The sequence below is a fragment of the Bison bison genome, unplaced genomic scaffold, assembly GCF_000754665.1.
Source record: "Bison bison bison isolate TAMUID 2011002044 unplaced genomic scaffold, Bison_UMD1.0 scf7180017864344, whole genome shotgun sequence".
Taxonomy (NCBI): Eukaryota; Metazoa; Chordata; class Mammalia; order Artiodactyla; family Bovidae; genus Bison; species Bison bison.
In genome coordinates, this window is record NW_011494916.1 from 250,488 (window position 1) to 276,056 (window position 25,569).

Genomic DNA, 25,569 nt, shown 5'->3' on the forward strand with positions numbered 1-25,569 from the left:
TTAGACATCAGCATCATTATTTGATAGGTGAGGAAACAGGTTCAGAAAAGGGAGAGTAACTTGCTCCAGTCCTACCCAGCTGATGAGAGGCAGCGCTGGGCTCTGCCCAGATTACTGAACTGAGTCTTTCCTTTTTCTTTTTTACACCATGCAGTTTCTCAAGCAGAGTTTGAGCAGAATCTTTTAAGTATCTTTCAAGATGTGATGAAGTAACTAATTTGTGACGTAACTTGAAAGTATAAAAGATACTGGCTATAGAAATGTATTTCCAGAGATGGATAGTCCTTTTTGTCCATGTTTATTTCGTGTGGGCTTTCTGTCAGAACTCCCTATATTCTGATTTAATCCTTTCAGTTATCCTATACGCTAAGAATTAGGACTCCTGTTTTAAAGATGAGGTAACTGAGTCTCAGAAAAATTAGCAATGTCCCTAAGCCTTTTGGCTAATAAGTGGCAGAGTTACAGTAGTTCAGTCTCAGGTCTTCCTGAACTCTGCTATTTTTACAGTACAACAGTGCCTCCTGTTAGAGTAGTTATTTTAAAGTTAACTGACTTCATGCTTTAAAAATTATTGTTTGAGTTTTGCTGATGAAATGCTTCTAAATTTGAGCTTGCAACATCCCAGTAATTTTCTTTCACATTTGCCCACCAGGATAACACTTTGAAAAGTATGTAACATTCTTAATACAGCATAACCTTATAAATCATACTATCTTATTTTGTTTCATTTGGCATTGTTATTTTCCTTCCATGTAGAACTGGGGAGAGCAAGGTTGACCTACTAATTATATTTTTCTATTTCTAATCCTTTTTGATGGGTCCCCTTATACCGGCATACCTCATTTTATTATGCTTCACGATATATTACGTTTTTAAAAATTGAAGGTTTGTGGCAACCCTGTGTCCACCAAGTCTGTTGTGCCATTTTTCCAGCAGCATCTGTTCACTTTGTGTCTCTGAGTCACATTTTGGTAATTCTTGCAGTATTTCAAGCTTTTTCACTATTATTATATTTGAGATGGTAGTCTGTGACTAGTGATTTTTGATGTTATTATTGTGATCTTGTGGGGACAAGAGGGTGGAAGACAGTGAGCTTAACTGATAAATATGGTGTGTATTCTGGCTGTTCACTGATCAGCTGTTTCTGTCTCTCACCATCTCCTCAGGTCTCCATATTCCCTGAGACACAAAAATATCAAAACCAGTCCAATTAATACCCTTACAAGGCCTTTAAGTGTTCAAGTAAAAGAAAAGATTGCATGTTTCTTGCTTTAAATCAAAAGCTAGAAATGATGTAGCTTCTTGAGGAGGGCATGTCCAGAGCTGAGACTGGCATAAAGCTAGTCCCCTTGTGCCAGTTACCCAAGCTGTGTATACAGATTTTTTTTTTTTTTCTTGGTTAAGCAGCTTGTAGGATCTTAGTTCCCTGACTGGGCATTGAACCTGGGCCCTTGGCAGTGAAAGTGCAGAGCCCTACCCAACTGGACTAACAGGGAGTTCCTACAGAAGAGAAGTTCTTGAAGGAAATTAAAAGAGCTACTCCAGTAAAAGCACAGATGATAAGAAGGCAAAGCAGCCTTATTGCTAAAATGGAGAAAGTTTTTGTGCTCTGGATAAAAGGTCAAGTCAGCCACAACATTCCCTTAAGTCAAATCCTAATCCAGAGCGAGACCCCAACTGTCTTCAATTCTATGAAGCTTCAGAAAGGTGAGGAAGGTGCAGAAAAGAAGTTCAATCTAGCCGAGATTGGTGTGTGACGTTTTTTTTTTTTTTAAAAAGCTATTTCCCTAACAACAAAGTGGGACGACAAAGCAGCAAGTGCTGGTGTAGGAGCTGCAGCAAGTCACCCAGAAGATCTAGCTGAGGAAATGAACGAGGGTGGCTACACCGAATGACAGATTTTCAGCGTAGACTAAACAGCCTTCTGTTGAAAGAAGATGCCATCTAGGGCTTTCATAGCTAGAGAGGAGAAGCCAGCGCCTGACTTCAAAGCTGCAAAGGACAGATTGACTGTCTTGTTAGGGGCTGATGCAGCTGATGACTGAAGTTGAAGCCAATGCTCATTAATCATTCTGAAAATCCCAGGGCCCTGAAGAATCACGCTAAATCTACTCTGCCTGTGCTCTATAAATGGAACAATGAAGCCTGGATGACAGCACATCTGTTGACAACATGGTTTCCTGAGTATTTTTAGCCCACTGTTCAGAAATACTGCTTTAAAAAAAAAAGGGAAAAAAAGAAAAACAAAGATTTTCTTCAAAGTATTTACTGCTTATTGACAATGCACCCAGTCACCCAAGAGCTCTGTTGGAGATATACAACAAGATTAACGATATATTCATGCCTAGTAATATAACATCCATTTGGCAGCCCATGGATCAAGGAGTAATTTTGACTTTCAAGTCTTTGAGAAATACACTTCATAAAGTCATAGCTACCATAGATAGTGATTCCTCTGATATATCTGGTCAAACTCAGTTGAAAACCTTCTGAAAAATTTTCACCCTTCTAGATACCATTAAGAGCATTTGTGATTCATGGGAAGAGGTGCAACTATTAACAAGAGTTTAGAAGATGTTGATTTCAACGCTCGTGGATGACTTGAGAGGTTTAAGCCTTCAGTGGAGGAGATAATTGTAGACGGGATGCACATAGCAAGAGAACTGGAATTCAAAAAGGAGCCAAAGGATGTGACTGAATTGCAATTTCATGATACAACTTGAAGAGATGAGGAGTTGCTTCTGAGGGATGAGCATAGGAAGTGGCTTCTTGAGATAAAATCTACTCCTGGTGAGGATACTGTGAAGATTATTGAAATGACAACAAAAGATTTAGAATACATTATAAACTTATTTGATAAAGCAGCTGCAGCGTTTGAGGAGGCTGAAAGGATTTCTATGGGTAAAATGCTATCAAACAGCATTGCTTTCTACAGAGAAATCACTTGTGAAAGGATGAGTCAGTTGATGAGGTAAACTTCATTGTCTTATTTTAAGAAATTACCAGTGACCCCAGCCTTCAGCAACCACCACTCAGATCAGTCAGCAGCCATCAACATCAAGGCAAGACCATCCACCAGCAAAAAGATTATGACTTGCTGACTTTTGTCGATGGTTAACATTTTTTAAGCAATAAAGTCTTTTTAAATTTAGGTCCGTACATTGTTTTTTAAGACATCATGTTACTGAACACTTGGTAGACTAGAATGTAGAGTAAGCCTAACTTTTATATGCACTGAGAAACCAAAAACTTTCACATGAATCACGGTATGGTGATAGTCGCTTTTTTGCAGGGGTCTGGAACCCAACCCACAATATCTCCCAGGTATGCCTGTACACTTAAACGATTTGAGCTTTACTCAAGATTTTCATTTTGTTTGAACTCTCTGCTTTTGCTTTTAGGAGCAGCATGAAAAGAAAGAAATTCATCACCTCATTTATGGTGAACAAAGATCATAGGTACATTGTGTTCAGAGTTTAACATTTGAGATGTTATGTAAGAAATCTACATTTATTGAATTTTTGTGTTTCTCCCTGGTGACTCTTTAACATACTTTCCCATTAAATTGGTATTCACACTTAGGGAAATTGTAGCATTCATGCTACAATCTGTAACTTTTTTTTGCCTTTTCTAAACACAGTGGTTTTGTAGTATTTTGCTATTAAAATTTAACTTAAAAATTACTGAAACTGTGGTCTATAAAGGTTTTAAAAAATAAAATTAGAATGTATGCCATTTACCTGTTTAATTTATTTAATCCAGAATTGAGACTACCGTTATCAGTCATGGATGGTCAACCCTTCCAAATATGTACACTTCCTGTCACATGTTTAACTTGACTTTTCTTCCAGAAGTTTGTTTTTGCTCTCTGCTTGTTTATATTTTCTTTTATATCTTTAATTAAATATATATAGTTTCTTACATAGCTGTTTGACATTTTAAGTTTATTTTGTAGTGCTTTGTTGACACTGTGAATAATGTAATTTTTTTCCCCTTTTTGCCCTCATTTTTCTTTTTTTGAGTGTGACAGCACAAGAGATTAAAATAAAGTAATACATTAACATGATGACCAAACACGTAGTACAGCAGAGCTTGTAATGCAAGATAATGTTTTCTGTCTCTGTCCCTAGGCCCAACCTCTGAACCCAGGCATTTTTTTTTTTTAATTAAAGTTTAGTTGATTTACAATGCTGTTAATTTTTGCTGTACAGTAAAGTGATTGAATATATATAATATTCAGTTATATTCTTTTCCATGATGGTTTATCATAGGATACTAAATATAGTTCTCTGTGCTATACAATAGGACCCTGTTGTCCATTCATCCTATGTATAATAGTTTACATGTGCTAATCTCAGCTTCCCACACCATCCCTCCCCCCCGACCCTTGCCCTTGGCAACTACAAGTCTGTTCTCTATGGTCCATAAGTCTGTTTCTGTCTTGTTAATAGGTTCATTCCCACATATAAGTGATATCATATAGTATTTGTCTTTCTCTATTTGACTTCACTTAGTATGGTACTCTCTAGTTGCATCTATGGTACCTCTAAGGGCGTTATCTTTTTTTTTTTTTTTTAATGGCTGAGTAGTATTCCATTGTGTGTATGTGTGACATCTTCTTTATCCATTCATCTGTTGATGGACATTTGGTTGTTTCCATGTCTTGCCTATTGTGACTAGTGCTGCTATAAACATAGGGGTGCATGTATCTTTTTGAATTAGCTTTGTTTGGATATATGCCCAGGAGTGAGACTTTAAACACAGCTACTTTTAGATATTTCTCTTTTGTTCTTTTGATAGCTACTTCTGAATCTCTAAGTAATATATTGTACAGGTATTTCTGCTGTAAGGCAATTTATTTATTTCTGAAAAGTCCTGAATTCTGCAGAAATACTCACTAAAAATGACATGGTTAATGGAAAAAATAGGTTGGACAGACTACTAAAATTTGTCACTTGGTAACTGGATCAAGAAAGAACTTGCGATTAGAATCAGGAAGAATTGAACCTGCTGAGTTATGGAGTTAAGGTCAAAATGCATTTAAGTTGGGGAGAGCCGTGTAATAAATACTTCTAAAACAGAGCAGAAGGACCAACCTGAGCCAAGAGGTATATTGTATGGAAGGGGCTTTCTCTGAGGCTCTTAGCTCCGTGGTTTTCTTTGCCTTTCCCCATGCTTCTTGGTGGCATGAAACAATGTGTTGGGGCAAACTGCCTGTGTTCCAGCATGCCTCTGTCAGTTGCTGCTGCCTTTGGCCTCAAAACACATTCCCCACCTTGTGCCCCAAACATGGGCTCCTCTCACCCAGTCCCTCATGTGGCTCGCTGATGAATTAGTCTTGAATGACACAGCCTCAGTTACATCTTTATCTTAGCTGTGATGGAGTCTGGAAACTAGTTTCTTATATTCTACCTTGAGAAAGCGGGGGTAATAGGGAAGCTGTCAAAAGTGGAGAGTGTGTTCAAAAGTTGTGGGTTATCAGGAATAAGGTCGAACACACATATATGTGCATATGTATATTCACACACACACATATATCCATGAACAAAGATCTTCACTCATCAGTTTTAAACGTAATTTCCTCCCCACTCTGATACATGAAGATTCAATGTTCTCACATTACCTCTTAGCTTCACCTCATCATTTTCTCAGTTTTGAGTTATAATATTTTATTTTTTCTACTACTTGTCTTGATTTTTGATTATTTCTTTAAATCTCTGCGATTGTGTTCCAGTAACTCTTATCATACATGGACCTTTCACTGTGTAAGAAGGTGACATTAAAGTCCTCTCTCTCACCTCTCCACCTCTTTCTTCCTTTCCAATTCCCACTTTTTATCAGTTACTTATTTTTATGTTGCCAAAACTGGTAACATTAAATTCTGTTCTATAACTGCAATAAATTTTCTTATCTTTGTCTGTATGTTGATTCTAAAAGTTAAAAACCAGTAAATACTGGTTGCTATTATTCTGATAGCATAAATATTTTTCACCACTAAGCTGACTAAGGGGATAAGATTCTATTTTTTAAATTTAGGCCAAATGTTCTCTGCCTCTGAGCCCCTCAAAAGATATATTCTTATAGTTTCTTAGAGTGCATAAATTATATATAAAATCTTGCCACATTTTAGATGCTTCATATTTGGACCATTGACATTCTTCTAGATCATTTTGGATTTTTTAGAGTTTCAGACTACTGTTTGTTTCCTCTTTGAGAAAGCATAACCAGCCTTTGATATACCTTGAGGAGCAATACTATCTTTTGGAATCTACTTTTCTTTCTGCTTCTCAAGGGAGTCCTCTGGTCTCCAGTTCCAGGCTTGGCTAGGCTTTACTACCATTTTGTAAATCTTCAGGGATATTTCTCCATTTCACTCTTACAGACATCTTTTTATGAGTCTTCCCTATTACATGGCTTTCTCCCTCATTTTGCCTAGGTAAGTACATAATTACTTCTTCAAGCAAAAGGTATTTGGATGAGGGAGACTTGTATTTTTTTGCACTCACACTTGATTGATAGTTGGCTGTGCTTAGAATTCTGCATTCATAGTCACTTTCACTTAGAACTTTGAAGAGGATGCTTCATTATATACTTACATTATATTGGGGTAAAAAAGTTTCATGCCAGCCTGATTCTCTTTCTTTTGTAAGTGATTTCTCTGAGTGTTTCTTTTTCTGGAAATTTTTATGAATTTTTTTTTCTTTTATACTGAAATGCCATAGGTCTGTGTTTAAATGCCTGTCTGTTTCACTTACCTTAATTTGCCTCTCATGATTTTCCTCTGGAGACTTATTACTTACTTAAAAATAATTACATCCTTTCTCTTTTGTATATTTTCTTTTAAAAAAACTCTTACTAGTTGGTGAGCAGACCTTCTAGACTGATTCTTGGTGTCTCTTATCTTTTCCGTCCTAATTTTGCCCCATTGTGTTCTTGCATTATTTGGGACATTGCCTCTATTTTGTCTTTTAATTCTTCCTTTGTTTATGTTAATTTCAGCAATCAGAACTTTTTTTCTTGTGCTCTGATCTTTTTGAAGCATCCTGTTTGTGTTGTTTTATGTCATATCTTCTTCTCTTGTTCTGGGTATACTAATATAAATTACATTTATATATATTATAAAAAAACAACTTTTTTTTTTTACAATTCTGTTCCATGCATTATCTCTGTTTCTTCAGAAGTTTGGTTTCTTTGGTAATATTTATTTTTCCTTCCTGTTGACCGTTTGGGAGAGCAGACATACAGTTCTCTCATAGGTCTCTCTGCTCAATAGGTGTCTCGTCCGTGGTGAAGTGTAGATCTGTGTACATGGGTGGACTCTGCTATTCAGAGTGAGTGAATGGGCAGGAGGGGGTGCCTCTAGATGTGTAACAGAGCTTGTATTGACTCTTGGCCATCAACCTCCACAGTAGAGGCCTGTCTTTATAGGCAATTTGAATGGTTTTGTCAGAGACTAGTTTCTTTGGATTGTCTCTGGGGTCAGGATTGGAAAGATGTGTTTTATTGGGGCTGTGGGGCAGTTGGTACAGCTGCTTTATTTAATTCCCCTGTTTTCACTCCCAGTTATTACACCCACCTTCCACACCTGCTCATGAGCCCATCGGGGTCACTGAGCACACTGGCTTCCTCTTTCCCTGTCCGCCCCACTCCACACCCCTGGGTCTGGGCTTCAGCTTCCTCTGCCCGTGGTCTGCGCTCCATCCCACACTCCTCAGAGGCTTACTTCAGTCTCTTTTGCCTCATAATCACTACCCCTCCTCCACTTTGTTGTTTTGGCTATTACAGGTTTTTTTCCCCTTTGTATTCATTTCCTGCTTTGGGAGAGAAGGAAGACAAAAGCATATATTCAATCAGTTATCTTGAGTTGGAATACTTCTCAGTTAATTTTTTTTTTTTTAAACAGGAAGCCTGATGATTTGTATGTCTTAATCTATGTCATTTCACCCAAATCTTACTCACTTCAGTAGTTTCTTAGGTGATTTTTGTCTGATTTTCTTAGTTTGTAATCTTATTCTGCAAGTGAGACCAATTTTGTTTCCTCTTTTTAAATCTACGTGTATATATATTTATTTATTTATTTATTTATTTTTACTTATTTTTTTCTCATTTGGCCAGAACTGCTGAACAATATGGAGTGTTAGCTGTGAAAGTGATGTTTCTAAAGCCTGATCTTGAACTGATTGAATTGTTAAGTACAACATGAAAAGTGTCAACTGCATTATATATTGATTTCTTGCTTATTGAGAAAGGTGTCAGAAATCTCCTGCACAGGTAGTGTTTTTGAGTGAATGGATTTGGGACTTATCACCTGAGTACCTCTTATACTTCTTTAGCCAGTAACCACAATTGCAGACTAGGGGTTGGGTAAGAAGGGAAAGTTAGCTTTCTAAAATAAAAAATCTTTCCAATTAAGTTTTGTTAAATTTTAGATGACAAAGATGGTAAATTATCATTGGGCAGCAAAATGAATATTATTTCTTGACAGTAAATCAAGCAAAACAAGTCGCTTAACTAGCAGCTGTAATGGATCTTCTATCCTAAAGCCAATAAAGTGTTAAGGATTAGTTGCTCAGTTGTGTTTGACTCTTTGCAAGCCCATGGACTGTAGCCTGCCAGGATGCTCTATCCATGTAATTCTCCAGGCAAGAATACTGATATGGGTAGCCATTCTCTTCCTTAGGAGATCTTCCTGACCCAGGGGTCAAACCTGAACCTCCTGCATTGTAGGCAGATTCTTTACCATCTTAGCCATCAGGGAAGCCCTAAAAGCCAATAAAGACCCAGGGAAACAAATTTAACTGGAAAGATGCCTGCATGTGATAAATATGGCAGCTAAACAACGGGTCATTGCAAGCACAAAAAAATGTGGTTATTGATTATCATGTAGAAGAAAGGAACCACTTGATTTATTTTTTATTTTTTAAAAGTGCTTTAGAAATTGCCTTTAGCTATTAAAACCAATTCATGATATGAAAATCCAGAGTATAGTATTTGGAAATGCTTGGTGGAAGTTGCAGGAAAGCAATCTTATGTCAAAGAGATTGTGTATCTGTTTTATCCACAGAGGGACTAGAAATCATTTGAAACTGTCACAAAATGAAATGAGTTGCCTCTTGTGGTTATGAGACCCTCACTGATGGGAGAAACTTGATGATCATCTGGCAGAGATGTTAAGAGAAGAATTGGAGAGGGTGTCCTAAACAGCCTTCTGTGTCAAAGGTTGTGCAGATTAAAGGAAACTCATCCTTTAACATTTTGGGAGATAATAAATATTATCTCAGTATAAAATACTGTAATAAAATAATACAGATATAGAAGAGGTTATCCATTTATATAGAATTTCTTTCTCATTTTTAGTAAAATACCTATGAGCTCAGTCTTTTCTTTTCTTAACTTAATCTTCCTCTTATCATAATTGAGTGGTCAATTATTTCTTCAGTTCTGTGAGTAGAACAGAGATCCACTAGTTTTACAGTGATTTTTGTGTGTGTATGTGTGTTTACTTTTAAATTGAAGGATAATTGCTTTACAAAATTTTGTGGTTTTCTGTCATACATTAACAAGAATCAGCCATAGGTACACCAATGTCTCTTTCCTCCTATCTCCCTATCCCTCCCTTCAGCCTGTCACAGAGCCCCTGTTTGAGTTCCCTGAGTCATACAGCAAATTCCCATTGGCTATCTATTTTACATATGGAATTGTAAGTTTCCATGTTACTCTGTCTAGACATCTCCCCTTCTCCCTTTCCCCCATGTCCATAGGTCTGTTCTCTATGTCTGTTTCTCCATTGCTGCCCTGAAAATAAATTCATCAGTGTCATCTTTTCAGTTTCCATATATATATGTCAGTATACAATATTTATATTTCTCTTTCTGGCTTACTTCCCCTGAGGAAAACCAAAATTGAGAAGGACACATGTACGTACCCCAGTGGTCATTGCAGTACTATTTACAATAGCTAGAACATGGAAGCAATCTAGATGTCCATCTACAGATGAATGGATATAGTGATTTTATGATAAATCTCTGACAGCTGACTTTTAAACTTTCCCCAGCTATTTTCTCTCCACCCTTCCCCACTGCTCACCACCCACTTCACCAGGGTTATCCACTTTGATTTAGACTGGATCACCTGCGGTACCTCTTGAACTGTTTGTTCCTTGCATTTTCCATGCCTTACTTAAGCCATCATGATTTCTCTCTAGGACATAGTGTCCTCTTGCTCTTTTGAAGCCCATCCTTCTTGCCAAGCTAATTTTTCCAAATTGAAGATCCACATGAGTCCCTAATCCTAGAGTTTAGTACTGTCAGTGGATGTGGGTTGGCCTCAAGATAATGTATTATGACATGGGTCCTCCAGTCTCGGAGAAGGCAAAGGCAGCCCACTCCACTACTCTTGCCTGGGAAATCCCATGGACAGAGGAGCCTGATAGGCTACAGTCCATGGGGTCACGAAGAGTCAGACATGACTGAGCGACTTCACTTTCAATTTTCACTTTCATGCACTGAAGAAGGAAATGGCAACCCACTCCAGTATTCTTGCCTGGAGAATCGCAGGGACAGAGGAGCCTGGTGGGCTGCCATCTATAGGATCACACAGAGTCGGACACGACTGATGTGACTTAGCAGCAGCAGCCTCCAGTCTCTGTCTCTGGTGTGCTATCTCATATCATCTTCTGCCATTCTCTTCACACACGTGTGCTAGTCCAGCTCCATCAAATTGACTGTATGTAGTTCCCTGAAAACGTCATGTTCTCTGTTGCAGCAGCCCCTTGGCACCTGTTGTCTTCCTCTGTATCTCTTTCCCCTGGATGGATCTGAGTCTAATGCATCTTTCAACACTCAGTTATATTTACTCTCCTCCAGGAAGCTTTTCTGAACCTGTTTTCCCATTGTCTGCATTGGAGTCATTCTCTGTGTTCATGCAGCACTTTCCTTGCATCTCTGAGAGCAGCTTTCCCTTTCCTCGTCTTATTCCCATTAGACTGTTCCTCTTATCTCTGTATCTTTCGCAGCTACTAGTGTGTGTATGTAGTACTAGTGCCTGTGTGTGTGCTCAGTCATGTCTGGCTCTTTGCAACCCCAGGGACAGTAGCCTGCCAGGCTCCCCTGTTCATAGGATTCTCCAGGCAAGAATGTTGGAGTGGGTAGCCATCTCCTCCTCCAGGGGATCTTCCCGATCCAGGGTTCGAACCCATGTCTTCTATGTTACCACTAAACAACCTGGGAAGCCCATGTAGTACTAGGTCATCTTATTGGATGTGTGAGATCAAAGTTCCTCTCTTGTCCCCTGAACTCTCTACTTATCCAGAGGTTAGGTTTCTTAGACTCTCTTTTCTAAGACTCTTGAAGAAGGTAGAAAAATACTTCTAAGTGCTTATAGTTTGTTGTCATAAAACCTATCCATAAAAGCACACACATTGATTCTATTGAGGCCTTTAATCACATCCCTTCAACTTTTACTTTACATAGAATTCTAACAAACTTGTTTACTGAGTGTTGTAGCTTACATTACATCAGAAGGAACACATGAGGTCAGGAAAGGCTGACAAAGGTATGTTGACAGGACTAAAGCTGACATACTCAGAGTCTAAAAACAAGGCACTCTTTAGGAAAAGAAAAAAAAAAAAACAGTAGTAAAAAGTACCTAGAATATCTTTTTAAAAAGTTACAGTAGTTTGTAGTCATTTAATTTAGAAACAAGGTAGACATCTACCTTGACTGCATAGTATTATAATTGATGTCCCAAATTTTACCCATCATCATGAAGAGATTAATTTTTGTTTTTTGTACTGTGTTTGAAATACAATCTGACTGCTTAAAGGTATGAGTCAGGTGAACTCTCAAATGTGTTGAATAACTCAACTCCCTATAGTGCTGTATAAATGAGTTCTTGCTGAGTCTCTCTCTAAAAGCTGCAGGATGACTGGCACTTTGCTTCTAGTCATTAATTTCCCTTTGGTTATATTCATATTACTAATAATGTTATGTAGCGATATTCTGTTAGGGCTTTTTTTCTATTAATTTCTAATTTCTCATGTCACACTTAGAAAATAACAAAATGACCCCTTCTCTTGGCTCTTTCTTTTTTCTTAAGTTCTTTCAATCAAGGAAATGTTTATAAATTTTTGGTGGCAGAAACCTCAGTACATTATTAATTCTGATACTACTTTGTATTCATTTTCTCCAGCATTTTCTAAGCTTTTAACTAGATTGGTGGGGAGGAAAAAGGGGAAGATTAAGTCTCAGTGTTCATAGATTGGGATATTGACGTGTGACACATACCATTTGTAGTTACAGTACTTCAAGTCCCCGTGCTGGGACTGGGACTGTTAATCTTCTTGGTGTGACTCACCCGAGACGTGATTCTTCTGTCTCTTGGTGTGGTTAAACTCCTCCAGGGGAGGTGGTGCCAAAGGGTGGAGGGGGGTTGACTAATCTGTTAAGTAGCCTTTTATCTGAGAGTCTAGTTTCTCATTAAGTTCTTCTGACCAAAAGGGTTGATGGTTGGAAATACGGATTTTTTTTTTTTTTTTTAATTAATCTCTCGGGGATGAGAGGCTTATTTTGGAAGGATGGAATTTTAAGGAAGCCTGACAACCCCAGTTTCCATGTGACTGAAACATTTTGGCAGCTGAAAAAGCTTTCACAAGTAGGAGCGAGAGGCAGACTTTCCACTGGGAGTGAGAGTCACGTGGAACCTGTCCCTCTGCTCTGGGGTTACAGCGGTTCCCTTGGGACTTTTTTTTTCTTTTTAAATTTATTGGCATATAGTGATTTACAATGTTGTGTTAGTTTCAGGTGTACAGGAAAGTGAGTCAGTTATATGTATATATATATTCATTCTTTTTCAGATTCTTTCCCCATATAGGTTATTACAGGGTATTGAGAAGAATTCCCTGTGCTATACAGTGGGTCCTTGTTGGGGCATCTGTTTTATATATAGTAGTGAAAGTGAAGTTGCTCAGTTGTGTCTGACTTTTTGCAACCCCATGGACTGTAGCCTACCACACTCCTCCATCCGTGGGATTTTCCAGGCAAGAATACTGGAGTGGGTTGCCATTTCCTTATCCAGAGGATCTTCCCGACCCAAGGACCGAACCTGGGTCTCCCACATTGTAGGCAGACGCTTTACTGTCTGAGCCCGGGGTTTTTTTGACCACAAAGCAAGGCATGTGGGATCTGAGTTCCCTGACTAGGGATTGAACTCATCCCCTCTGCATTAGGAGCTCGGAGCCTTAACCACTGGACCACCAGGAAGGTCCTATATAGTACTATGTGTATGTTAATCCCTTGAGACTTTTGTACTCCTTCCTCCCTAATGATTCCAAAGGTTCTCATGGGGTTTCACTTGCCGTCATGTGCATTATAAATACCTTCACTTCTCTATTCGATATTTATGTGTTTTAATTGGGTTAGCTGATATCTCCCACTGGCACAGGGCTGCCTAGCACTTCATTATCTCTTCAAGAAAGGTTTTTCCTCCTCTCTTATACTGCCATAAAATGATGTTGTTGTGTTAGTTGTTCAGTCGTGTCTGACTCTTTGTGACCCCATGAACTGTAGCCCTCCAGGCTCCTCTGTCCATGGGATTCTCCAGGCAAGAATACTGGAGCGGGTAGCCATTCCCTTCTCCAGGGGATCTTCCTGACCCAAGGATCAAACCTGGGTTTCCTGCATTGAAGGTGGATTCTTTACCATCTGAGCCACCAGGGAAGCCCTCATAAAATGATAACACTTCTGTATTACCATAGTTTTATAACCTGAGAGGCACAAAAATTGGTTGTTTTGCCCAAGATGCTGGAGGAAAAATAGAGAAGTAACCCAAAATGAACAGCCCAGCTCCCTGTACAACATAACACCCTGACGACAGACTTCAACCTCAAACTAGACTCTTTCCATACAAGGAAGCCCCAGTTTTCTTGTCAGGCAGCTCTATTGATTATAAAGTCTTCAACTGAAATTCTCTTTCCTCTGACTTCTGCCTATTGATTCTTATTTGTCTCTCTCATAAGATCATGTATGCACCTACTTCTGCATGACCTGTTTTCAAATATTTGGGCAGCTTCCCAAGCCTCTTCATAGTCTTCTCATCTCTAGACTAAATATTCTATCCATCCTTTTCCACTATTGTTTACACCTTTTGGTTTCCCAATTCCTCACAGTACTGACTGCTCTTCTCTGGACGTAATGTCAATGTCCTATGACCCTATTAACTTCAGATTGCTTAAAAATAATACGGGAGATATGGTTTGTCTAGCTGGATGCCTAGAAGGACTTGTTTTTTCCTTAAACCTGAGGTTTTAAGGAGACTTATGCTTTTGATGCTTCTGTTTCAGAATACCTGAAAAGAAGTGAGTTCCATGTTACTGGATATGTTAAGCAGATGCATGTAATGTCAGGGATATTAGAGATAAAAAAAAATAGAAAGCATATTGAGTGTGCAGTATCCTTACTAAAATAAATTAAAATGTCTGTTTAAAAATACTTTTGTGAAATATCAGCTGTAAAATATAGAGCATATTAGGAGATAGTCTTGGGGATGCTAGTTTGCTATTTTCTCAGGTTGAAGGCTTCCAAAATAAAGCATCTTTTTCCACCAAAAAAAAAAAAAGGCATATTAGAGTGTGTAATATTGGAATTAATACTTGAAAATATTCTTCTCTTAGAAGTGATAACATTATATCATTTAGATACTTTTGTTCTTTGACCAATCAGGAGGGATATTTTGCTTCTGTGAAAGACTGCATCTTTTGCCAAAAACCTTTAGTTCATAAAAATTTCGTTGACATTTCCCCTTCATGTCAACATATAGCACTTTAGTTTTCTTCACATTTGTCCACATTATTTACTAATTCTTTATAGAGTCAACATTTAGGGGAATACCAATAGGTTGTTACAGTCTTAAAAAAAAAAAACCTTAATTAGCATTTTTATAGCATTGTTTTGTTTATTACCAACTACTCACCCATTTCTTTTATGAGAGTGATGTTAACTGTGTTTTCTTGTAATAGATGATTGGAACTGTTTATCAGTAATATGTTTGTAAATGGAATATTGTTTACTCTCAATGACAAGTTGTTGAGATATGTATTGACCTTACTAAAAATTTGGGGATAGGTAGATGAGGCGTGCCTGCTCAGTCACTTCAGTCATGTCTGACTCTTTGTAACCCCATGGACTATAGCCCGCCAGGCTCCTCTGTTCATGGGATTCTCCAGGCAAGAATACTGGAGTGGGTTGCCGTGCCTTCCTCGAGGGGATCCGACACAGGGATTGAACCTGCATCTCCTGCATTGTCAATGGATTTTTCACCCACTGAGCTACCTGGAAGCCTGGGTAGCTGATAGATTTTGCTACATGATGGCAGTGAGAGCTTTTGTGGTGTCTATTTTAGGACAAGTAATTTCTTAGTGACTATGTTAGCAATTTTCTACTATAGTGTATAGAGTCTTATTTCTTTTCCCCCATGAGGTGATTTTTAAAATGTGTGGCTGTTGTGAGATATTCAGTCCAATAATGTTGCATATAAGGACACTCAAGAAGAGAGTTTTTGAGTTAAAAGGAATGGATGCTGGAAACCCAAAATTTCCCAAGCAAATTATGGTCTGTAATAATTCTACCCTTGGGAAAGGGAGGCTCCTCGAAACTTCCATGACTATTAATCTTGAGAAAGAACATACATGGTCTAGTTGGACTGAATCCTCTAGCCATCTTATCAAGCCAGGTCTGTAAAACTAGGGTCAATTGGCATCCCTTTTGGGCCCATTAACCACAGTGAAAATAGTAGGAGTATGTGAACGGCATGATGGGTCCTTTGACAAGTAAGTATAGGGTGTGTTAATGGCACCCCACTCCAGTACTCTTGCCTGGAAAATCTCACGGACAGAGGAGCCTGGTAGGCTGCAGTCCATGAGGTCGCTAAGAGTCGGACACGACTGAGCGACTTCACTTTCACTTTCCACTTTCATGCATTGGGGAAGGAAGTGGCAACCCACTCCAGTGTTCTTGTCTGGAGAATCCCAGGGACAGGGGAGCCTGGTGGGCTGCCGTCTCTGGGGTCACACAGAGTCGGACACGACTGAAGCGACTTAGCAGCAGCAGCAGGGTGTGTTTCATGAATTCTTCCCATTTCTTGATTTTACCAACAGTCTCCCCAAAGTTACTCCCCAGAAATGAATAGTAAGAAGTAAGTTTGCTTGGATTGCTTCAGTCATTTTGGAGAGTGGGTGAGAAGGGGCTTCCAACTGGAGCCTCTTTTTTTTTTTCCTTTTCTGCAGCAGGCATCTGTCTTTAGCCTTTTGTGAGGATAATCTGATACCCTCTTTACTACCATGCAACATCCTATCCTGGTTTCTGTAGGTCCCCAGTCTGTGCATGGTCTGGGTAGTTCACCAAGCTCTGAGTGCTTGTCATGGGAGAAGGAGCTCAGGCCCTGGTGTTCAGATGGTTGCTCTTGCCTTGGGCGAGTGAGTCAACTGCTTGATTTTCTCTCCTACTTTATGAAAGTGAGACTTTCTTTTTCTCCTAGTCTTAAAAAAAAAGTTTGCAGGCGTAGACGGGGAGGGGGAGCCTGGGGTTCTGACGTTGCCGCTGAGGGAGAGAGCCCGAACCGGATCCCTGATGAGCACCCCAGCTCTGCGCTCTCCCCACTTCTGCCAAGGGAGACTCCGCGGCCTGAGGGAGTTCCGCGGCAATTGAAAAAAAAAAAAAAAGTTTGCAACAACTAAATAAAAGATAAGTTTCTTGAGTGAGTTAACATCTATCTGGATCCTTTAGCTATATATAGATGGGGTGACTTTTCAGATTACTAGGATAAATAGACAAAATACCCCCACATGGGTTCAATATGTATTCCAGACTGTCTATGTTAAATAAGGGATGTGAGTCTGGTTTAATTTGTAACAACCATTTCAGTCTTTTTTGAGGAAAAGCAGTGTAGTTATTTTTGTCGTTCATCTAAGTTTTATTACAACATTAAAGAACTTCAGGGAACCCTGAAGGACTGTTTAGTCACTTAAAACCTTAAACTCCCTTCAGGGAGACTAGTCGATTCATGTGGATCCTCCAGAATCATTAGTTAACCAGATTTGAAAATTGCATCAGGATTACTGAATCTCTTTAGGGCTTTCACTTTTTAATTTAATTTTACATTCTTTTAAAAACACACACACACACAGAAAATGACTTATGCTTAGCTTTGGAAAGTGTAAGCTTAATTCCAGTTTTTGTGTCCCAAAAGTCTATTTTGTATTTATAATCCTATTAGCTCATTAGCACTCCATTTCTTATATTTGGGTGCCCTGTGAACCCATAGACTTCAGTAACCAGAGCTGCAATCCGCAGTTTAATAATGCATTCTGCTCTGAGGTTTATGACCGTAAAGTCCCTTTACGGGAATCCTGTTTGTGGCTCTAAAAGTGTTGTACTTGAGGTAACAAGTCTAATGTGAGAAGGTTTTGAAAATTCTAAACTGTTAGTGTTGTTTAGTCACGTCCGACTCTTTGCGATCCCATTGACTGTAGCCCGCCAGGCTCCTCTGTTCATGAAATTGTCTAGGCAAGACTACTGGCCTGGGTAAGCATTCCCTTCTCCAGGGGATTCCTCCAACACAGTGATTGAACCCAGGTCTCCTGCATTGCAGGAAGATTCTTTACCGTCTGAGCCACCAGGGAAGCCCAAGAATACTGGAGTGGGTAGTCCATCCCTTCTCCAGGGGATTTTCCTGACCCAGGAATCGAACCCGGTCTCCTGCATTGCAGGAGGATTCTTTATCGTCTGAGCTACCAGGGAAGCCTTCTAAAAATGGTAGAACTGTTATCAAATAAATGTAAGCCTGTGACTCACTGTATTTCCTTGGCTTTTTATTCCCGATGAACTGGAGAAAGAACCACTGTAGGGGGTTGGAAATGTTCTTTTCTAAGGTTGTGGCATGACAGAGCGGTTGCTTTTTCCAACCACCATATGTGGTGATGAGGCTCTTTGGAATGACATTGGGGTCCTCCCTGAACAAACAGCAACAGCCTTCCAAATAACTTATAATAAATGAAGTATGTAGGACGTTTTCCCCAGCCAGATGTAATTTTCGATAGGAAATGAATACATTTAAAGTGACCTCCTACAGGAAAATTTGGGATAAATAGCTAGAAAGGGAAAATGGCCAAAAGACCCTATTCATAATCAAAACAAACCATAGTACAAATACATTTTACAAAAGAAGTGAATGTATGCAGAAAATAAAACCTTAAAAAAGCCTTAAAGCAAAACTTGAATATACTGTGTTTTTTGATGCCCAAGTATATAAACACCATTTAATACAACCCCAATTCCAATTCTAATGGGAGTTTTTAGTTTTTTTAAAACTGCCTAAAAATATATGATATTTTATATTGAAAAAGAAATACCTCAAAATAGCCAAGAAAAAAGAGTGAAGGGGATTTTCCATTAGCTGAAATTAAAGCGAACTACAAAGCCATGTGAACAATCTATGGCTTGCAATAAACATATAGATCAGGAGTTAGCAAACTTTGTGTGTAAGGAACGAGATAGCAAATATTTTGAACTTTGTGGCTCAAAGTTCAAAATATTTGCTATCATAGCATGCAAGCAGTTATATGGGTTTGACTGGATTTAGTTTTTAAACTACGGTTTGCCAATTCATAGTATAGACCTTACAACAAAATAGTGCTCACAAGCAGATAGGAAAATTTGTGGCAGAGGTGATATTTCAAGTCATTTGAAAAACAGAGTTTAATAAGTTGTGCTGGAAAAGTTTATATCCATCTGAAAAAGTTAATATTCTTAAAATATAAAAATAAGTTCTTCGTATCTAAGATTTAAATATAAAAGGTAAACAATATAATACTATAAGAAAATGTAAGAGAATATTGTATAATCTGTGAGTGGAGGCTATATTTTTAAACAAGACAACAAATAGAGAAGCTGTAAAGAAAGAAGAGAAACATTTGACTACATATAAATGAAAATTTGTTTATGGCAAAGTTATAAACTTTGATGACTTATAAACAAAATATGATAGCATATAATCTATTAACAAAGAAATAAAATGACAGCCTATGAAAAATATTTGTAACATAGTGAAGAAAAGGGCTAACATCCATAATATGCAAAGTGCCTCTGCACTTAGCTCAGTTAAAAAAAAAACAAAAAAAACAAAAGTACAAAGAGAGTGGTTCTTGAAAACTAGTGACCAGTGGCTGAAAGAAAAGATGCTCAATGTCACAAGAAGCTGTCCTCTTCTTCTGTAAAATGGGATGATTATAGTGCCCACCTTATAGTGTTGTTGGAAGAGTTAAATCGAATAATACAAGTAAGCTCCTAAAGTGCTTGGCACATTGGCTGTGTTCCACAAGTGTTAGTTTAATACCCTGGAGAGAGAAAAGCATGAGTAGGCAAAGACTGCTGATAAAGCATGTTATGGTGTTTTGTTTGTAGTTGGAAATAGCTGGAAATACACTAATGGAAATTAACTGAAGTATAGTTAATTTGCAACAGTATGTTAGCTGTAGGTGTACAGCAAAAGGATTCAGTTATACATATATATAGTCTTTTTCAGATTCTTTTCCATTGTAGAGTATTTTAATAAATTATGTATAATTGCTATGGAATTTTATGAAGTTATTCAAAATAACTACTTTAAATGTATTCCATAAGTTTAGAAAGCACTATGATGTATTGTTTAGGAGAAATGCAGATTTTAGAGAAATATAGACACTATGGCTTCAGTTTTATAGAATAATATGACAAAAATCCATTGACATGTTTTTATATGATGCTGAAACATTCAACTTCTATGTTTCAAAATCATTGTTTTAATTAAGAATATTCTAAAAGCAGACTATACAGTTCACTGCTTTCTTCCAATACACCTTTCAATATTGGATCTCTTGTTAGACCTCCTCCTCCTTCACTAAGTTGTAAATGTACATTGAGTTTTATTCAGAGGGCGCTAGAAGTTATACCTTATATTTCCTGAAATTCTGAACTCAAGTAAGTCAAACAGAGCATAAAGGGCAACAGTTGTATGGCACACGTGGAGTCAGTCACTACCACCTTGTCTTATTTATTATTCCATGAACAGACCAAGGGTATAGTTTTCAAAGAGCATTGTTGGTATTTAGTTGTTTATTGGTAGTTGGGGACCTAACTTTCTGTTGGCTGTTATCAGAGATGGAATAGTATACTGTAGCTGGAGGGGCAGGAATTTACATCTGTATGTGAATTCAGCACTTGGGCAAAGATTTGGGTAGGTTAGTAGCTTGATAATAAATGATATCTTAAAATTATATTGTTCCTTAGTTTTGAGAACAGATTTTAGCAACAGCAATAATAGTAGTTAATACTGTGTCTGACTTTTTTGCAACTCCATGGGCTATAGCCCACTAGTCTCCTCTGTCCATGGGATTTTCCAGGCAAGAATGGTGAAGTGGGTTGCCATTTTCTCCTTCAGGGGATCTTGCTGAACCAGGGATCAAACCCACATCTCCTGCATTGCAGGAGGATTCTTTCCCACTGAGCCACTAGGGAAGCCCAATACTTCCAGTGTTGACCATTGGCTGAGACATTACACTTGCTCCTCTTTTAATCCTTCCAACTTTAAAGGGATAGATGCTGTTACCATTTCCTTTTAAAAACATTTATTTACTTTTTATTGAAGTATGTTGATTTATAATATCATGTTAGTTTCAGCTGTATAGCATAATGATTCAGTGATATATATATATTCAATATATATTGTATAATTATGTTATAATTAAATATATTATATATTATTACCTATAGTTGTATTTATGTATATATATTTTCTTGTATGTATATATATATGTTCATTTTCTTTTTACTTTGAGGAATGCATGCTTAGATGAGTTGAGTAACTAACCTTTGGTTACTTGTTGAAAACACAAAAGCCAATTCCTAGACTATTTTTCTACCAAGTAGAAGAGCTTATTTTCGAATCAGTGTCTCAGCTGAGATTTGAACTTAGGTTACTATTAATACCAAATTCTATGTATGTTGTTGATCTTCAAGGTCTGTTTCTTCTTATTGATTGCCACATTAATTCTGCCCAAAGACCAGCCATTTAGATGTCTTATTATTTCTAATAAAATTTAAGGCCACAAATTAATTGTTGCCTCGTATCTTTATTGTTGTGTTTTGGTGTTGCCCAAGCACTTTATATCTACAGCTAATGCATTAGCCATATTATGGTAATTTGTTTGCATGCATATTTCCAGCTTAGCCCAGGACTGTTTGAAACAAGAGCTGTCTTATACAGTTTTGTGGTATAATGAGTGGCAGACTTTTAGGAGATCAGTTACTGTTGAACTAATTTGATGGTAAGGTCGCAATCAGTTTTGCCTGTGTTGTTCAAAATGTACATATGCATTCACTTAAATTTAATCCAGACCACAGGTCTCAGTTTAGCTGGAAAAATGAAAATTTTGTCTATGAATATACAGTAATTCCCTTGCAGATGAACCTTCAGGTTGTGAACTTTTAAATATGTGAACGTGCATTTGCACGTTCAGTCACGTAAGTTAGTTCACGTGTCTGGCATATACTGTCGTGTGCATGGGCCCTCTGCAAATGACTGTGCTCTTGTCTACTGTACAGTACTGTATGGAGTTCAGTAGTACAGTGTCTTTATTTCAAGCCCAGGAGGTATGAAAGCAAGTGTAAAAGCAGTGGTATGGAGCTGATTGTCTTAGTTAGATACCCAGGCTGACTTTTTTGGACATATGAACAAATTGGACTTAACTAGTGCACTCTCAGAATGGAACGCATTTGTATGTATGGGACTTACTGAAAATATAATTTTAGGCCTCATATATGGTCATATATTTCCATATATAGCCTAAGGCTGTCTATAATTTATATGGAAGAAATTAAAGCCCTTACTCTTAAACTGTTTCAAGCTTTTCACATGTAGTAACTCATTTATCCTGTACCACCTCAGCATGAGGTAGCTGCAGTGAAAATACTGATGTATGGAGAGGTCAGATGACTAGCCCGAGGCCACATACCAAGAAGGGTTGAGCCAGGATTTGAACCTGGGTAGTCCAACTTCAGTGTCTGTGCTCTTAACCGATGCTCTATGCTGCCTCACTGGTCTATATGTGGTGCATGCATGTATGTGAGTCTTATACCAGAAAGAAAAAGAGATCGAAAGAGATGTTCTTTGATACTTTGCAATGGACTTCATTATCACACCTTTGGAAAATATATAATATTTTGCAGAAAAATCTGGTTTTCTAAGGTCTACTTTAAATAGGATGTAAAATAAAATTTGTTCATATAGATTTGCTGTAAGAGAAATTTAGGTAACTTGGGAAGAGTTTGGAAGGGAACCAACAGAAGAGTAAGGAAATTTAAGTCATGTTATCATAGAAAATATAAAGATTTCATCTTAAGGATGTTTTATGAAGGAATTGAAAATGTTTTTCAAATATGTAAAGATAGAAGCTGGTGAAGAGTTTAGGTCAGTTCTTTATAGTTTGGGCAGATAAATTTAGGACCAATTGGTAGATGCTTTAGAGAAATAGCTTTTTGCTCAGTGTAAGGTGGAAACTTCTGCACTGATGAACTTAGAAAATGATGAGGTTTTTCTTTCCAAAATGATCAAAAATAGAATGGAAACAGGGAAGCCACTGAGAATAATCAAGTGTTTAGCTTTTCAAATAGTAGAACTTGGTGACCAGACATGAAGTTCCTTGTAAACCTGCAATTCAGTGATTCTAACACCCTACACAGAAGGGATTCTTCTCTATTATTATTACTTATTCTAATATTTGTTATTATTTTACTCATAGTATACACCACACCCCTTGGAAAAGTTCTATGTAAGTGATTTCCAGTGAAACTTATGGTCACTCAATCCATTAGATATAGGGAAAAAATGCCTATCACAAAGTCATCACCAAGATCAATGTCAAAAGAGCTTTTCCTCTGTTTTCGAATAGGAATTTTTTGGTTATACTTCTTTTTTTAATTTAATTTAATTTAATTTTTATTTTTTAACTTTACAATATTGTATTGGTTTTGCCATATATCAACATGAATCTGCCACAGGTATACACGTGTTCCCATCCTGAACCCTCCTCCCTCCTCCCTCCCCGTACCATCCCTCTGGGTCGTCCCAGTGCACCAGCCCCAAGCATCCAGTATCTTCTTTTGTTTAAGTCCTTGGTCTGTTTCTATAACTAGCATGGTTTTTGTGAATGGTGTAATATAGGGGTCTAATGTCATTTTCCTACATGTGATTGTCCAGCTTTTCCAGTGCCTTTACTGGAGAGAATATCCTTTCCCCATTGAGTATTCTTGGTTCCCTTGTCAAATATTAGTTGAACATATATGTGAGAGTCTATGTCTGGGCCCTCAATTCTGTTGCATTGGATTATGTGTCTATTTTTATGCCAGTTCCATACAGTTTTGATTACTGTAGGTTCATAGTATAGCTTGAAATCAGGAAATATAATCTCCAGCTTGTTCTGCATTCTTAGGATTGCTTTGGGCACTTGGAGTCTTTTGTGATTCTGTGCAAATTTTAGGGTTGTTTTTTCTCTTGCTGTGGAAAAAAGCCATTGGAATTTTTAAGTGTGTGTTAGTCACTCAATTGTGCCTGACTCTTTGCGACCTATAGACTGTGGCCCACCAGGCTCCTCTGTCCATGGAATTTTCCAGGCAAGAATACTGGGGTGGGTAACCATTTCCAGGGAATCTTCCTGACCAAGGGATCAAACCCGGGTCTCCTGCATTCCATGAAGATTCTTGTGCTTACTCAGTCAGTCGTGTCCAGCACTTTGCAACCCCATGGACAGTAGTCCACCAGGCTCCTCTGTCCGTGGGAATTCTCCAAGCAAGCATACTGGAGTGGGTTGCTGTGCCCTCCTCCAGGGCATCTTCCCAACCCAGGGATTGAATCCAGGTCTCCCACATTGCAGGCAGATTCTTTACTGTCTGAGTCACCAGGGAAGCCCCATGCAGATTCTTACAGGGTTCATATTGAACCTGTAAATGTCTTGAGGTAGTATAGATATTTTAACAGTATAACTTTTTCTGATCCAAGAACATGGGGTTCCTTCCATTTATTTGTGTCTCCTTCAATTTCTTTCATCAATGTCTTATAGTTTTCAATGTACAGATCTTTCACCTTGTTGATTAAATTTATTCCTAAGTATTCTTTTTGACTATTTTCTTTATTTTTATTATTTTCTTTGTTTTTCCTTCTTTCTTTTTTTCATTTTTGGTTTATATTAACCCACCTAATTTCTGTACATTGATTTTGTGTCCTGCATCTTTACTGATTTTGTTAGTTCCAACAGTTTTTTGTGGAGTCTTTAGGATTTTCTATGTGTAAGATTATATCATATGCAAACAGAAATAGTTCTACTTCTTCTTTCTGATTTAGATATCTTTTATTTCTTTTTATTTCCTAATTGCTCTGGTGAGAATTTCTAGTTGAGTAGGAGTGGTGAGAGAGGGCACCCTTTTTTGGTTTTGATTTTAGAGGAAAAGCTTTCAGACTTTCACCATTAAGTATGATGTTGGCTGTGGGCTTATCATATATGACTTTTAACATGTTGAGGTTGATTCCTTCTAGACTTAATTTGTTAGAAGAGTTTTTATCATGGAAGATGTTCTGTTTAGTCAAATGCATTTTTGGCAGCCACTGAAATGATCACATGATTTTTAGCCTTAAGTTTTTATAGTTCTACTACATTTATATGTGTAGCATTGCTTTGGCTGTTTTATCTTTTTAAAATATGGTTTAAATGACCATCATCAAAAAGTGTACAAACAACAAATGACAGGAAGTGAGGAAAGGGAGACCTAGTGCCCTGCTGCTGGGAATGTAAATTGGTGCAGTTAGTATGGAAAGCAGTATAGAAGTTTTAACTTTTCAAAAGTGAAAACTAGAATTATCATACGATCCAGCAATTCCACTCCTGGATACATAGCCAAAGAAAGTGAAAACACTAGTTCAAAAGATACACGCACCCCACTACCCCAGTGTTCATAGCCACATTATGTACAATAGTCAAGATAAGGCAACAACCTAAGTGTCCATTAACAGATGTATGGAAAAAGAAAATGCGATATGGTGTGTGTGTGAGCATATATATGTATGTATATGTATAGTTATATGGGGTGTTAGCTTTAAAATATGAAATTCTGCCATTTGCAACAGCAGGTATGGACATAGACGGTATTGTGCTGTGTGAAAGAAGTCAGAAGGAGCAAGGCAAATAGTGTACAGTATCACTTATTTGTGGAATCTAAAAAATAAAAATGATTATAAGAAAATCGAAATAGATTCACCAATACAGAGAACAAACTCTATAGGTTACTGATGGGGAGAGGGAAACAGGCAGGATAGGATTAGGGAATTAAGAGATACAAACTACTAGGTATAAGGTGAATAAGCATCAAGGATATATCATGAAGCACAGGGAATGTAGCCACTATTTTATAATAACTATAAATAGAGTATAATCTTTAAAAATTTTGAATCACCATATTGTACATCTGAAACTGATGTAATATTATAAAT

The 25,569-nt window shown here is 37.8% G+C and overlaps 1 protein-coding gene across 1 annotated transcript in view; it reads left to right on the top strand.

Annotated features, from left to right (window-relative positions):
* The window catches only part of BCKDHB (branched chain keto acid dehydrogenase E1, beta polypeptide), a 270,277-nt gene that overhangs the window by 115,480 nt on the left and 129,228 nt on the right, over window positions 1-25,569 (top strand). The window lies entirely within an intron of this gene.